The sequence below is a fragment of the Triturus cristatus genome, chromosome 5_2, assembly GCF_964204655.1.
Source record: "Triturus cristatus chromosome 5_2, aTriCri1.1, whole genome shotgun sequence".
Lineage (NCBI taxonomy): Eukaryota > Metazoa > Chordata > Amphibia > Caudata > Salamandridae > Triturus > Triturus cristatus.
Window position 1 is genome coordinate 765,761,019 of NC_140588.1, and position 14,739 is coordinate 765,775,757.

The following is a 14,739-nucleotide window of genomic DNA, read 5'->3' on the forward strand; positions in this document are numbered from 1 at the left end:
CCATTTCGTTCATCATATTCGGATTCCCGTTCCTGAGACCTACTCTCTTCTGACATGCTCATGGGAACAGAACAATTTACTATAGTGCCTCGTTCACTTTCCACAGTTCTCTCACTCTGATTCTGATTTCTCGCTGGCGGTGCCCACATCCGCAAATCTGATCTTGACTCGGCCAAAGACCTTGGCCTCACTGGTCTCACATCCCTCTGTCTCCTAGAGGAATCTGCTGTAGCTGGCAGTGGCGTACTCCACTCAATAGGTTTTGGAGTCTGCTCCATTTCATTTACCGATCCATTTCCCTCGACCACACTCCTCGCTCCTACAGCTGCCTGTACTGAACTCCCGACCCTCACCTGATCCGGGTCGTAAACAGAAACAATGGGTCCGATTGTGTTGGAAATGGCCCTTTTTGCAGGGTCATTCCTAAACTTTTTGCCTTCCTCCTGTATTTTTTCTGACCTGTTTGAGTTGATTTTATGACTCTAGGCACTGCTGATCAGTGCTAAAGTGCATATGCTTTCCCTTTGTAAATATGACATGTGAATTGGTATATCCATGATTGGCTTATTTGGTTTACCTGTTAGTCCCTAGTAATGTGGCCTGTGTGTGCCCAGGACTGGTAAACCAAATGCTGCTGGTCGGCCTGCAGCGCTGGTTTGCGCCACCCACAGAAGCAGCTTGTAAATTGTATCTCAGACCTGCCACTGCAGTGTCTGTGTGCAGTCTAGAACTGCCATCTTGGCTGTGAAGTGCACCCACTTCCCAGCCCCTGAACCTTCCCTTGGCATCATGTAAGCCACCCCTATGGTAGGGTGCATTGTATGTGTAAGGTAGGACATGCTCTGTGTGTGTAGCATGTCCTGGTAGTGAATTACACCCAATTTCGTTTTTCACTACTGTAAGGCTACCTGTTCTCCATAGGCCAGAATGGGCAGTTTGACATTAGACTCTAGAGTCCTAACTGACCCCAGGAACATGGTAGAAAAACAAATTTAGTATGCCTGAGCTCAGAATTTTAAAATACATATTTCAGTGAAGGTTATTTTTATATTCTGTGTTTGGAAATACCACTTTTAGAAAGTAGGTATTTTCTTTTTTCTTTCCTAAGCCTTCCAGTGTGCTCTGCTGTTATGCGTATTGGCTGTCTGGGTTTGGAGTGACAGGGCTGGGGAATTCCAGGAGACAGGGTGAGGTGTCCCAGTGGTGAATGGAGAGATCTGCATCTAGATGGGTGGGAGGAGTTGCACCTGGGACCTGAATAGGGCTGTGCCTTCCCTCCACAATGCTGGCTCCACCTCCTGTGGTGCGTCTGATGTCTCTGCCCTGTAACCTGAAAGGAAAGAAGCAGCCTGGTAAACAGAGTGCTCCAGGACTGAGCAGAACTGGTTCTGGCTGGGTTCAGTGACTTGTGACTCTTTAGAACAAAGACTTTTGGGGTATAAATATCTGTGCTGAAACCCCTACTATTTGTATTGCCCCTGGATCTCAAGACCAACCTCTGTCCATGAAACGGAAGAAAGCTGCAGGAGGACTTTCCTGGTATTGTGTGCTGTTCCCTGGATTGGCCTGCAGTAGTTTTCATTGGACTGGAAAAAGGAGAGAAAAAGGGGCTGTAAGAGAACTTTTTAATCTTGAACCTGCAATCACCCAAGGGCTAGAGAGAGAACTAGCCCCCTGTTGGAAACGGCCCTTTTTGCAGGGTTATCCCCAAACTTTTTGCTTCTTCCTCCTTTATTTTTCTGACCCGTCGTTGTTGGCAATAGGACTCTGGGCACTTTACCACTGCTGATCAGTGCTAAAGTGCATATGCTCTCTGTATAAATTGTTATATTGATTGGTTATCCATGATTGGTATATTTGTTTCACCTGTTAGCCCCTAGTAAAGTGCACTGCGTGTGCCAGGGCTGGTGATTCAAATGCTACTAGTGGGCTGCAGCACTGATTGTGCCACCCACAGGAGTAGCGCTAAAATGATGTCTTAGGCCTGCTTGCAGTGCCTATGTGCAGTCCAGGACTGCCATGTCGACCTGGCCAGTGCACCCACTGACCAGGCCTTATCCTTCCTTTTCTGTACATGTCAGGCATCTCTATGGTGGCCCTAGGTACCCCCCTGGGCTGGGTGCAGTGTATCTGAAAGGTAGGGCATGTACTGAGGTGTGTAACATGCCCTGGTAGTGAATTACAGCCATTTTCGTTTGTCACTGCTGACAGGCTATCTTGCCCATAGGATAGAATGGGGAAGGCTGTTTACATGCCTATCTTCCCATAAGGGCAAGATAGAAAATCCAAGTTTGGTATCTCTGTGTTCAGAATTTAATTATACATCTTTTTAGCAAGATGGTTTTTAAATTCACTGTGTGAGAATAGCACTTTTTAGAAAGTAGCTATTCTCCTGTTTAACCTTCCTGTGTGCCTGTGTGCTGGTTGGCTGACTGGTGTCATGTGATGGGCTAGGTGGCTCCAGGAGCCTGGATGAGTCAGCAGCAGGGTGAATAGGGAGATCTGCTTTAGATGGGTGGGAGGAGTAGTCCCTGGGTTTGAATAGGGCTGCCCCTGACAAACACAATGCTGGCTCCACCCCCTGCTGGCCAGGCTGATTACTCTGCCTCTGCTGGCACAAAGAAGGCTCCACCTCCTGCTGAGCGTCTAACGACCCTGCCCCTCACTCTGAAAGGAACCAGGTGCTCCAGAGCAGAGCACACCCAGGAACCGGTTTGAGCAGGGGAATCCCCCCACTGGAACAAAGAGAGACAAAGACTTGGAGGGGTATAAGAAGAGGACCCCAGACACCTAAAACTTTAGATCACTTTGGAACTAAGAAGAAACCTCTGCCAAGGAGAAAGCTGAAAAGTACTGAAGAGGAGAAGACTGCCTGCTTGCTGTTTTGCTTTGCTGCCAAGGAGAGGGGAAGGACTTTGCTGTGTCCCCTTCTTTTGATTCTGATCTCCAAGGGCCTGAGAAGAGCTGGCTCCCTGTTAAGAAGTCCCAGGAACAAAAGGACTTCACCACCAGCTCCCCTGGAACTCTGCTGAAGGAGTTCTGACCTGCCTTGGAGTGCTTGCCCAGTCTTGGGGCCTCAGGAGGTCGTTTTGCTGTGTTTGGGAGCTGGGAAGCAGAAGCGTGAAAAAGAGTAACTGGTACCCAACGCATCATCCGATTGCGTGTCGCAAGAACAAGAGTGCGAGGAGAATTTCATCGCGGCGTCATCGCAGCACCCGGAGTCCCCGCATCGCCGAGTGCGTCGAGCATCGTTCCGGTGCGAGAAGATTCCTGACGCTGCGAGGGTCGTCGCAGAACCAGTTTGCGAGCCGCACCACTGCCGGTGCGTGAAAGTATCCAGGCGCTGCGTGTGTCGACGAAGAGTTCCGTCCCGTGACGCATCGAGGGTTGCGGCGCCCGAAGTCCGTGCTGCGTCGCGCACCGCGCCGCACCGAAGATCGTCGCATCGTACCTGTGCGTGACGCTTCCCCCTAAGAAACCTACGCAACGAAAGCCAAAGTCATCGCATCCTCCCTCTACAGATCGGAGCCGGCGCATCCACCTCTGCTGCGTGAAGCAGGGCTGCTGCAAAGCCTCCCCAAGATCTCAGGAGTATCGCATCGCCTTTGCCATCTTCCTTGTGATAGCTTTTGGGAACCTTATCGCAACTACAGGTACTGTTGGGCACGAGAGTGTCGCATTTTGTGCATTGAGAGTCGCATTGTGCAGGACACTGACTTTTACATCCTGGAGTACTTTCTGCAAACTCTTGAACTATCTTAAAGTAATCTTTTTAATTGTATGTTGGTTTTTCTGTAGTATTTGGTCTTGTGAAGTTTTTAGTAAAGATACCTTATTTTTCTAAAACTGGTGTGGAGTAAATCTGTGGTGTTTTCACTGTGTTACTGTGAGTGTTGGTACAAATACTTTACACATTGCCTTTGATAGCCTAGACTGCTCAGGCCAAGCTACCTAGAGGGTGAGCAGGGGTTATCTTAACAGTGTATCCCCCTTTCCCTGACTAGAAGCAAGGGTCCCTACTTGGACAGTGGTACCTACCCTGCCAACTAGAGACCCCCAGATCTAACATTGGTGGCAGCGGTGGGATTGAATTTGTATTTGTACTTGACCCACAGTAATTGGTGTACATCACTAGTTTAAGTGCAGACCAATAGACAACCACATACTGTATTTCTCTATTTTTGAGTAACTCTTCAAGAGCATCATGTCTCAGGTGGCAACAAGTGAGAGGGCAGAATTGGAGTTTTCCATTGAGGATTTGTATTCGTACAAAGTTGAGGAGCTCAAGCAATTCTGCAAAGTCCTTGGTTGCCCTGTGAAAAGCGGATCTAGAAAGGATGTGCTACAAAGATTCTTGAAGGCCTGTTGGGAGGCCCAAGAGGAAGACGATGCAGATGAAGAGGATGGTTTTGTTCCCCAAGATCTGCCCGTGGGCAGAACAGTCTCAAGGGCTGGCAGCTCCCATTCCAGTAGGGGGCTCACTCCAGAGGAGTTGGAGGAGAATCAAAGGGTGAGAGACCATGAAATGGAAAAAATGAAAATGGAAATGGCAAAGGCAAAGGAGGAGAGCAAGAAGATGTATGCCTTGGAAGAATTGAAATTGACCTTGGCACATGAATTAAGAATGAGGGAGCTTGATTTGGAGCTCGAGAGGCTTGAGGCCATGAGTGTCTCAGCTGAAGAAGAATGGTTAGCTCAAGAAGTGAGCTTTGCTGAGTTGGAGGTGGAGTCCAGCTCAGATGGTGGCAGCTAGATTGTAATATCCAGTGCTGAGGGAGAGGTACAAACACCCAGAGATGTGGCGCCTAACTTGAGGGGGGGGGGTTGACATACACCAGGGGGTTCAGGTTTATGATGTAGTTCCAGTGGAGTGCAGTGTCCCTGAAGTGGATTTGGGAAGTGGCACAGGGGACCATATTCCTAGTGGTGGGAGGGACACTCTACTCACCCTAGATGAGAGGTACAGGGAGAGGGGTTCCCCCATGGTAGAAACCTTGGTGTGTGAGTGTGAAGACCGCCCAGAAGAGTGTGAGTTGTGTGACAGAGACAGTCAGGTACTGTCTTGCCAATCTCAGGAGAGTGGTGTGGGGTACTTGTGTGAGGCACTGGAGGGTGAGGCAAACGGTAGCTTGGTTAACAACTGTGGGGGGCTGTGTGATTCATTTGTTGGAGAGCATATTTTAAGTCCCTGTTTTCCAGAGCTATGCCAACACCCGGTGGAGTGTGAGTTCTCTGGTTCCAGAGAGCTTGCGTTGGAGGCAGACCTTTGGTTGGATGCCAAAAGGTCTGGAGAGGCATTGGGGAGTGATCCCAAAAGGAGTGGCCCAGATATCTTCCAGACCTGTGAGGTGGAAGAGGTTCAGTGTAGCCCGGTTAGGTCCCAGTGTAGTGGGAGGGGTGTAGGGGCTCACGTCCTGTCTCAGTGGAGAAGGGGTGAGTGTGGGACTGTGGGTCCCAAGGTGCCCGAAACCCAGTCTCAGGGCCTGGTGGGTTCCTTAAGGGAACACCAGGTTGGGGGCCTAGACAGTGCTAGTAGGCCATTTGAGGAGGATCTCCTAGTGTCAGGAGAACCTGGAGCCTCTGTGAACAGAGCTCCAGTGGTTCTGGTGTCTGGCGGTACCGCTCCAGTTGGGAGGGTGCAGAAGTCCAGACTGAGGGGTGAGAGGGGGATGTGTTCCCCAGTGGGAGAACCAGTGGGTCAGGGACCAGCCAGAAGGGCTGAGTCCCCTAGGAGTGACCATGGTGACACCACTTCTGTCCTGGGGGATCTTCGCGCACTGTCAGGTGGACAGGGGCCGGGAGATCTGCGCCAGGCAGACTGTCACGAGACACATGAGTCATGTGTCACCCTCGGGGAGATACTGTGTGAGTCCCCAGAAGTCCTGGCATGCCAGGCAGGTGTGCAACCGCAGGGTTTAGTCCCTGGGTTGGGAGGCCAGGTTCAGGATCTGCCTGACCTGGGGGGAAGGACATCTGTAAGCTGTGTCCTGACCGGTTTGGCTTCCAGGGGTACCCCTCCAGTGGGGAGGGTGCAGCTCTCTGGAAGGGGGTGCAGAGGGAGAGAGTCCTCGCCTCTGACCCCGGTGCAACCTGAGGGTTTAGAACCTAGGTTGGGAGACCAGTTGCTGGAGAGAGGTCCTGAACTAGAGGGAGGGAGATCTGTAAGCAGTGTCTCTACCAGTTTGTCTTCGAGGTGTACCGCTCCGAGTAGGAGGGTGCAGAATTCTGGAAGAGGGTGCAGAGGGAGGGAGTCCTCGCCTCTGACCCCGGTTCACCTGGAGGGTTTAGATCCTAGGTTGGAGGGCCAGGTCCGGGGTGTCCCCCCTGACCTGGAATCCCAGTTGCAGGATAGAACCCCTGAACTGGTGGGCGAATGGTGCAGGACACTTGCCATAGGTGCCCTGACTATTCTAGAAGGGGGTACCGCTCCAGGTGGGAGGGTACAGAGCCCCAAGGAAGAGGAGGACTGGGTATGGAAAAGCCTACCCCAGCCTCCTTTCCAGCCACCGGATACAGGCCCGGGGCTGGTGGGTCAGTGCCAGGTTGTCAGACCCGACCTGACAGGAAAGGAAATGGACAAAGGGTGCCGAGCACCTGGGGCTACTGCCCCCCTCCTTCTGACACCACAGGGGTTTGAGAGCCCTGAGAGGCATAATGCCTGGGTCTCATCCCTGACCACTGTCACTGGTCACTGCGGCTTGCTGTCTGTCTGTTGGGACACATCTGTGAGCAAGTTAAGGCTAGGTGCTGCACAGGTGGTGTCCACAGGTGAAGAGAAGGGCTCCACATGGGTTGGCTTGGTGGACCCTGAGAGTATGGATGGAGAGATCCAACCGGGTTCAGGAAAGCGTAGAACAGGAATAGTGCCCTGCTGTTTGGGCCAGTTTCCGTGTTCTATCGCCCTAAGCAGGGAATCCCATCGAGGTATCGCTTGGTCTACCCTGGCTTTAGGCTGGAAGGGGGTTGTGTTGGAAACGGCTCTTTTTGCAGGGTTATCCCCAAACTTTTTGCTTCTTCCTCCTTTATTTTTCTGACCCGTTGTTGTTGGCAATAGGACTCTGGGCACTTTACCACTGCTGATCAGTGCTAAAGTGCATATGCTCTCTGTATAAATTGTTATATTGATTGTTTATCCATGATTGGTATATTTGTTTCACCTGTTAGCCCCTAGTAAAGTGCACTGCGTGTGCCAGGGCTGGTGATTCAAATGCTACTAGTGGGCTGCAGCACTGATTGTGCCACCCACAGGAGTAGCGCTAAAATTATGTCTTAGGCCTGCTTGCAGGGCCTATGTGCAGTCCAGGACTGCCATGTCGACCTGGCCAGTGCACCCACTGACCAGGCCTTATCCTTCCTTTTCTGTACATGTCAGGCATCCCTATGGTGGCCCTAGGTACCCCCCTGGGCTGGGTGCAGTGTATCTGAAAGGTAGGGCATGTACTGAGGTGTGTAACATGCCCTGGTAGTGAATTACAGCCATTTTCGTTTGTCACTGCTGACAGGCTATCTTGCCCATAGGATAGAATGGGGAAGGCTGTTTACATGCCTATCTTCCCATAAGGGCAAGATAGAAAATCCAAGTTTGGTATCTCTGTGTTCAGAATTTAATTATACATCTTTTTAGCAAGATGGTTTTTAAATTCACTGTGTGAGAATAGCACTTTTTAGAAAGTAGCTATTCTCCTGTTTAACCTTCCTGTGTGCCTGTGTGCTGGTTGGCTGACTGGTGTCATGTGATGGGCTAGGTGGCTCCAGGAGCCTGGATGAGTCAGCAGCAGGGTGAATAGGGAGATCTGCTTTAGATGGGTGGGAGGAGTAGTCCCTGGGTTTGAATAGGGCTGCCCCTGACAAACACAATGCTGGCTCCACCCCCTGCTGGCCAGGCTGAGGACTCTGCCTCTGCTGGCACAAAGAAGGCTCCACCTCCTGCTGAGCGTATAACGACCCTGCCCCTCACTCTGAAAGGAACCAGGTGCTTCAGAGCAGAGCACACCCAGGAACCGGTTTGAGCAGGGGAATCCCCCCACTGGAACAAAGAGAGACAAAGACTTGGAGGGGTATAAGAAGAGGACCCCAGACACCTAAAACTTTAGATCACTTTGGAACTAAGAAGAAACCTCTGCCAAGGAGAAAGCTGAAAAGGACTGAAGAGGAGAAGACTGCCTGCTTGCTGTTTTGCTTTGCTGCCAAGGAGAGGGGAAGGACTTTGCTGTGTCCCCTTCTTTTGATTCTGATCTCCAAGGGCCTGAGAAGAGCTGGCTCCCTGTTAAGAAGTCCCAGGAACAAAAGGACTTCACCACCAGCTCCCCTGGAACTCTGCTGAAGGAGTTCTGCCCTGCCTTGGAGTGCTTGCCCAGTCTTGGGGCCTCAGGAGGTCGTTTTGCTGTGTTTGGGAGCTGGGAAGCAGAAGCGTGAAAAAGAGTAACTGGTACCCAACGCATCATCCGATTGCGTGTCGCAAGAACGAGAGTGCGAGGAGAATTTCATCGCAGCGTCATCGCAGCACCCGGAGTCCCCGCATCGCCGAGTGCGTCGAGCATCGTTCCGGTGCGAGAAGATTCCTGACGCTGCGAGGGTCGTCGCAGAACCAGTTTGCGAGCCGCACCACTGCCGGTGCGTGAAAGTATCCAGTCGCTGCGTGTGTCGACGAAGAGTCCCGTCCCGTGATGCATCGAGGGTTGCGGCGCCCGAAGTCCGCGCTGCGTCGCGCACCGCGCCGCACCGAAGATCGTCGCATCGTACCTGTGCGTGACGCTTCCCCCTAAGAAACCTACGCAACGAAAGCCAAAGTCATCGCATCCTCCCCCTACAGATCGGAGCCGGCGCATCCACCTCTGCTGCGTGAAGCAGGGCTGCTGCAAAGCCTCCCCAAGATCTCAGGAGTATCGCATCGCCTTTGCCATCTTCCTTGTGATAGCTTTTGGGAACCTTATCGCAACTACAGGTACTGTTGGGCACGAGAGTGTCGCATTTTGTGCATAGAGAGTCGCATTGTGCAGGACACTGACTTTTACATCCTGGAGTACTTTCTGCAAACTCTTGAACTATCTTAAAGTAATCTTTTTAATTGTATGTTGGTTTTTCTGTAGTATTTGGTCTTGTGAAGTTTTTAGTAAAGATACCTTATTTTTCTAAAACTGGTGTGGAGTAAATCTGTGGTGTTTTCACTGTGTTACTGTGAGTGTTGGTACAAATACTTTACACATTGCCTTTGATAGCCTAGACTGCTCAGGCCAAGCTACCTAGAGGGTGAGCAGGGGTTATCTTAACAGTGTATCCCCCTTTCCCTGACTAGAAGCAAGGGTCCCTACTTGGACAGTGGTACCTACCCTGTCAACTAGAGACCCCCAGATCTAACACCCCCTGACTGAAGTCTCAGGACCAGTAGACTTCATTTTCATCACTAAGGCCTGTTAGCGAGCCGCCGCAGCTGGAGAGCGTCAAGAAAATCATTGCATTGCTGCCGCTGAGAGCTCGCTGGCCTGATCATCTCCCCGCACATTTGCGGGCCTAAAAAGTATTGTTACAGCTACGGAGTGCCAAGAAAATCACCGCATCGCTACCGCTGAGGGCTCGCTGGCCTGATCATCGCCCTGCACGTTTGCGGCCCGAAAATCATCGCTACAGCCGCGGAGCGTCAGGAAAATCGTCGCATCGCTACCGCTGAGGGCTCACTGGCCTGATCATCGCCCCGCACATTTGCGGCACGAAAATCATCGCTACAGTCGCGGAGCGTCAGGAAAATCGGCGCCTTGCTGCCGCTGAGGGCTCGCTGGCCTGATCATTGCCCTGCCCGGTTGCGGGAGATGGTGACCGGTACCTTTAGAGCATCCGGTAGCCTCACACCTCTCCCAACCTCTGTGCTGGCTGCAGGCTGATTTCTAGTCCCCTCAGTTACTGTCGAGATTTTCCCTTCTACTCTCACCTCCGACTGAGTCGGTACTCCACTAGTCCCTTCTGTCCGAGCCAACTCTCTTCATAGGGATCTATGGTGGGGTCTCTCGGACAACAACCTCTCTAGTAGGCTGTCATCTGTATCACTGTCATCATCATCTACACTCTTTACCTACGAGCCATTATTCTTTACCAGTAACGGATACAACCTGTCTCCCTCTGTTGTTTGCACTCTCCACCTTTTCTCCTCTGCATCCCACCTTGCATCCTGACATGCCTTCATTGACTTTTTCACCCTTTCCTGACTTTGATCTCTTTATCTGTCATGCGCTGCTCTAATCCATGCATGCAACGCCTCAAATTGTGTTGGTCTCGGCAAAGGTCGTAAAGCCGCCATAACAGATTTCAACTGGTACAACACTTCCAACCTGAAGGAGCCATATTGTGGGAAAACCAATACACCCTCACTGATAGTCAGTTTATGCCACTTTTCAAGCCCGATTATGGTATGCAACCCCACATTTCTCACCATATAATACGCCGGAGTATCCTCGGGAGGGGCGTCTTCTCCCCCATGAGTAACCACATGTTTGTCACCTCTACATAACTCTTGGAAAACTTTAAAACATTTCATGATGAACAATTTTCGGTCGTTCACAATGTTTTTGTTTACTTCCTGATGTCAAACCCTCCAATAGCAGCGCGACTCACACCAACCGACCTATCGCAGCGTGGCACCTTCTGACATCACTCTTCCTCCGCTCGCAGCAGTTCCCCTCCTTCACAATTCACGTCTCACCCTCGCATTCGTCCCATTCATACGCTGAAATAATCGTTTGCCTCAAACAAGTTACTTCTCTGACTGTCCGTCCACAGTCTTTAGAAATTATCGACCTCGGCTGGCAACCGTCTGTCCACGAACGACCAGACAATCGCCTCTGATAGGTTACAAATACTCAAATTCCACGTACAACAACCTACGACCAGCGGCGGTTCCTCACGCACTCACACATTCGCTCCCTCTATCTCGGTCCGGGTAATCGATGACGTCTCACGATCCCCTTCGGTGGTCAACAAAATCTACCACGGGTGTCTTTTACACCACAATCACTTAAGCTGCTCGTCGAGCCTAAGATTTTCCCGGGCTGCGTGCGCTCACAACCTGATCTCACAATCACTCAACACTCACTCCAACTCCGCAAGACATCACACAACAAATCAACACTGCAATCTACAAACATCTCATCCTATTCATACTCACTCCTCCACGAACTGCTGCTTTCCACCGCACCGCTACTCTCCATCAATCTCCATCAGCCGCTGTTGTCCGCTGTTCATCATCCAATGAGTGACCATCACTTAACTTCTATGGGCCTCTAGAATCTCTTATCCTAATCTAGATCTCCCCTCACTATCAGAGATAACCATCCTCTGCTACCAACTGATAGGACCGGATTCTTGCCTACCTGATTACTTCCAAGAATCCTCTCAGGTCGCCAGGATCTTTTTATTTGCTAAATAGTGTAGAGGGGAGGAAATACAATTATCAAAACATAATCACCGAAATTAGATTTCATTTGGAAAGGACCACTGACTCCGAATCTAAAATCTATAGGATTTTATTACAACCAGAAATAACTGAACATACAGGCACCTCAATACAAGGTGTAAAAGATAAATGGGCACTAATACAAATGCAATCCTACGCAGGATTCTCATTCGACTCAAAACAAAAAGAATCACTGACTCTACGAGCATCAAGAAAGCAATGGTTAAGCCAATATCCAAGTTAGGAATCATTAGTTTAAAAAGGAAAAACGTTAGTCTATCCCTACTCTAACTCTAAGGTGACATCTCTACTTAACATTTCCCTTCCCAGGCAAGAAAATAAAGGTATCAGAAGTGAAGACTTCCTAAGAAGTGCATTCACTTAGTCAGAGCTCGATCTAAGTTGCTCCTTCTAGCTTCCCGTCTAAACCTAAACTGCTAAACCCGCAGGGCACTGTCCCTAATACAAAACCCCAAAACGTAGAACACGCCCTTCAGCACACCCCTTCACCCAGGTCTTCTCCCAGTAATTTTCCACCGAAAATTGTATCGCATCCAACGACGGTTAGCTTGACCTTGGGTCCCAGGCACCTTCTCCGCTGAAAGTATCATCCTCACATTCCAACGTACTCCCCAGTTGGCTTCTCGTAGCATCCTAACTCCTGAAACAAAGACCTAGTCTCACTAACGAGCTAAATGTCCTTGTACCTGCAACAGAAACATGGGAACGAAAAACCATTTCACTTCTCTAGGATTTTGCATCTCCCTGCAACCCAAAGCCTTTCCCAAGGGAAACCATTTTCGGCCTACAACGTTTAACTAACATAAGAAATTAACAGGCCTTTCTCTTCAAACGTATATGTGATCAGGCCTTTACACTATTAAACACACTACTAAAACACTCTCTAAGCATTAGTTCATTATTCTCATATACGTAAATAAGCAACCTACACATATAACTTCAACATAGCACACGTTAACTAACACATTGCATTACATGAAAACTAATCATTATGCATTTACTGAATACATTCACGGTAACTTGCAGTGTTACTTTTCACGAAAAGCATTATTACACTTCTATGTTAAATGATTTCGGCATTACATTTCTATGGCACTTTTTAGTTTACATCGATTAATATGCGTGTGCATGCCTAACGGTGAATATGATGCACTCCTACAAATTTCAGAATAACATGACACTCTATCAGTTGCTAATCTAGCGAATGGGCACTTCACCTTGAACAAAATCTTCACCTTAGTGTCTGTAGTCTGTCATTGGGTCACTTAAAGTGGTGTGGTTGACTGTTGCATTTTGTGTATTCCTCCCAGACAGTCACACACAACAGGGAGCTTAGGTGTGCCAGGATTGGCCATAATTGGCAGGATGGAAGGGAAGAGCTTGGTACAGTTCCACTTACACCTGAATTGACTGTGTCGTTCCCCCACACAAAGGCTGCATACGCCTATAGTTTGTCTGGAGCCACGACAGAGAAGACAGGATGTGGCAACCCATGCAGAAGGTCAAGGAAGGCTACAGTTCGGACCAGCAAGGTCCAGGAGACTCACCAAACACAGGGGAGTCAGGGCAGGACTGGAGCAACCAGAGAAGCCCAAGAAAAGCAGTGTTGACCCTCAAGAGGACCCACAAGCCAGAGTCACAGGAGTTGCAAGGGGACCTCAAGCAGTTTCACAAAGCAGCAGCCCACGGAGCACTCGGTGTGGGGAGGCCAGAGTTCTTTGTAGGAAATGGTGCCAGAGATTGGGGCTACTCAGAGCCCAGTGCACTTGTTTTGGAAATGCCAACAAGCATATTCACTTGCAAAAGTACACGGTGCACAGCGGTACAGGTATTGCATCCCCCGCGAGGGATTCTGACCTCAAACTTGGTAAGGAGGCAGCTTGGACCTCAAGGGACTTGGAAACCCACCTCCTCATGCCAAGGGAGATATCTTCAGTCAGTGGGGTTACCCCCATGTCCTTTGTCCAGTTTAGCTCCAGAGCAGGATACAATGGCTCCCACGACTGGCTTGAACTGGACTATGCACAGGGATACCAAATGTGCCCCTCATGCAGACTTTTGGTCGCTGGCAAGCGCACCCACCCAGGCCTAATACACTAAATCCTGTCTGGGAGTTGGTCATATCTCCTTGTAACAGGATTCCTATTGTTCTGTCTTCCTCTGCTCGAGCTTGGCTCAGCAGCTGGAGGGCAGAAACGTGTCTCTGGTCAGCAGCAACCCTTTTGGGCTGCCCGGGACTAGAAGGCTGGTACCGGGAACACCAGGGACCTCACAAAGCTCATTCCTGAGGGGTGGAATCATACCTCCCACACAAGTTACCAGTATGGGGTTATGATTCCACAATGTTTGACACCACACATGATAGGGTTACTTTCAGCCATTTAAGAGTTGGTCATCACGCGGTCGCATAATGCCACTCTATATGTCGTAAATGGCTGCAGCACTAACAACCCGGGAGAATGGATTCTGTAGGCTGCAGGGGTGTCCTGCTCATGCAGTGACACCCTCTAACTTAGAACCATGCACCCTGCCTTCAGGATTGTTAAGGCCTGTATTTGGGGTTACTTATAGGTTTTAAGTGCACTGACCCTTGGATATAGTAAACCTATATCTTAAGTAAGTGGCGCATGCACCATCTTACACAGGCTGCAATGGCAGGCCTGTACTTCTATATTTCATGGCCTCTCGTGGGTGGCATAATACATGCTTCAGCCCATTGGAGGCCTCTGGGGTACCTATGCCCTGGATACATGTGTACCATATACTAGGGACTGACAATCTGGAGTGTACCTAAGTACATGACATAACCAATTTAGGGAGAAAGCAGAATGACTGGGGTTCTGATTATCAGGATCCCAGTCAGACTAGTCAAAAACAGTATCACATGAAGCAAAAAGTGGGGGTAACCATAAGAAGCAGATCCTACTTTCCTGCAGGTAGGTTGTTGACTCACCTTTTGGTGACAGTACGATTCACTATCAATCTGACCTGGAAGGGGCATCTCCTCCTCTGAATTTCACTTTGGTGGAATAAAATATGGCACATTTATGCCATGGAAAGACTCTCTGCTATATTAGTTGACAAAATGTTCAAATTTGATCAAATATGGGTGCAATTTAAAACATATGCTAAGAGAAAAAGAGAATTTTTGGTTTGTAGAATAGTAGATATTCTCTGTGTGTCTTGAAAGGGGGGAGGTGAGGCGTCGGATATTCCGGTGAGACGTTGGTTTCTCAAGGCGGTGCAAGGTTGTTGAATCTTTGCCGCTCAGGAAT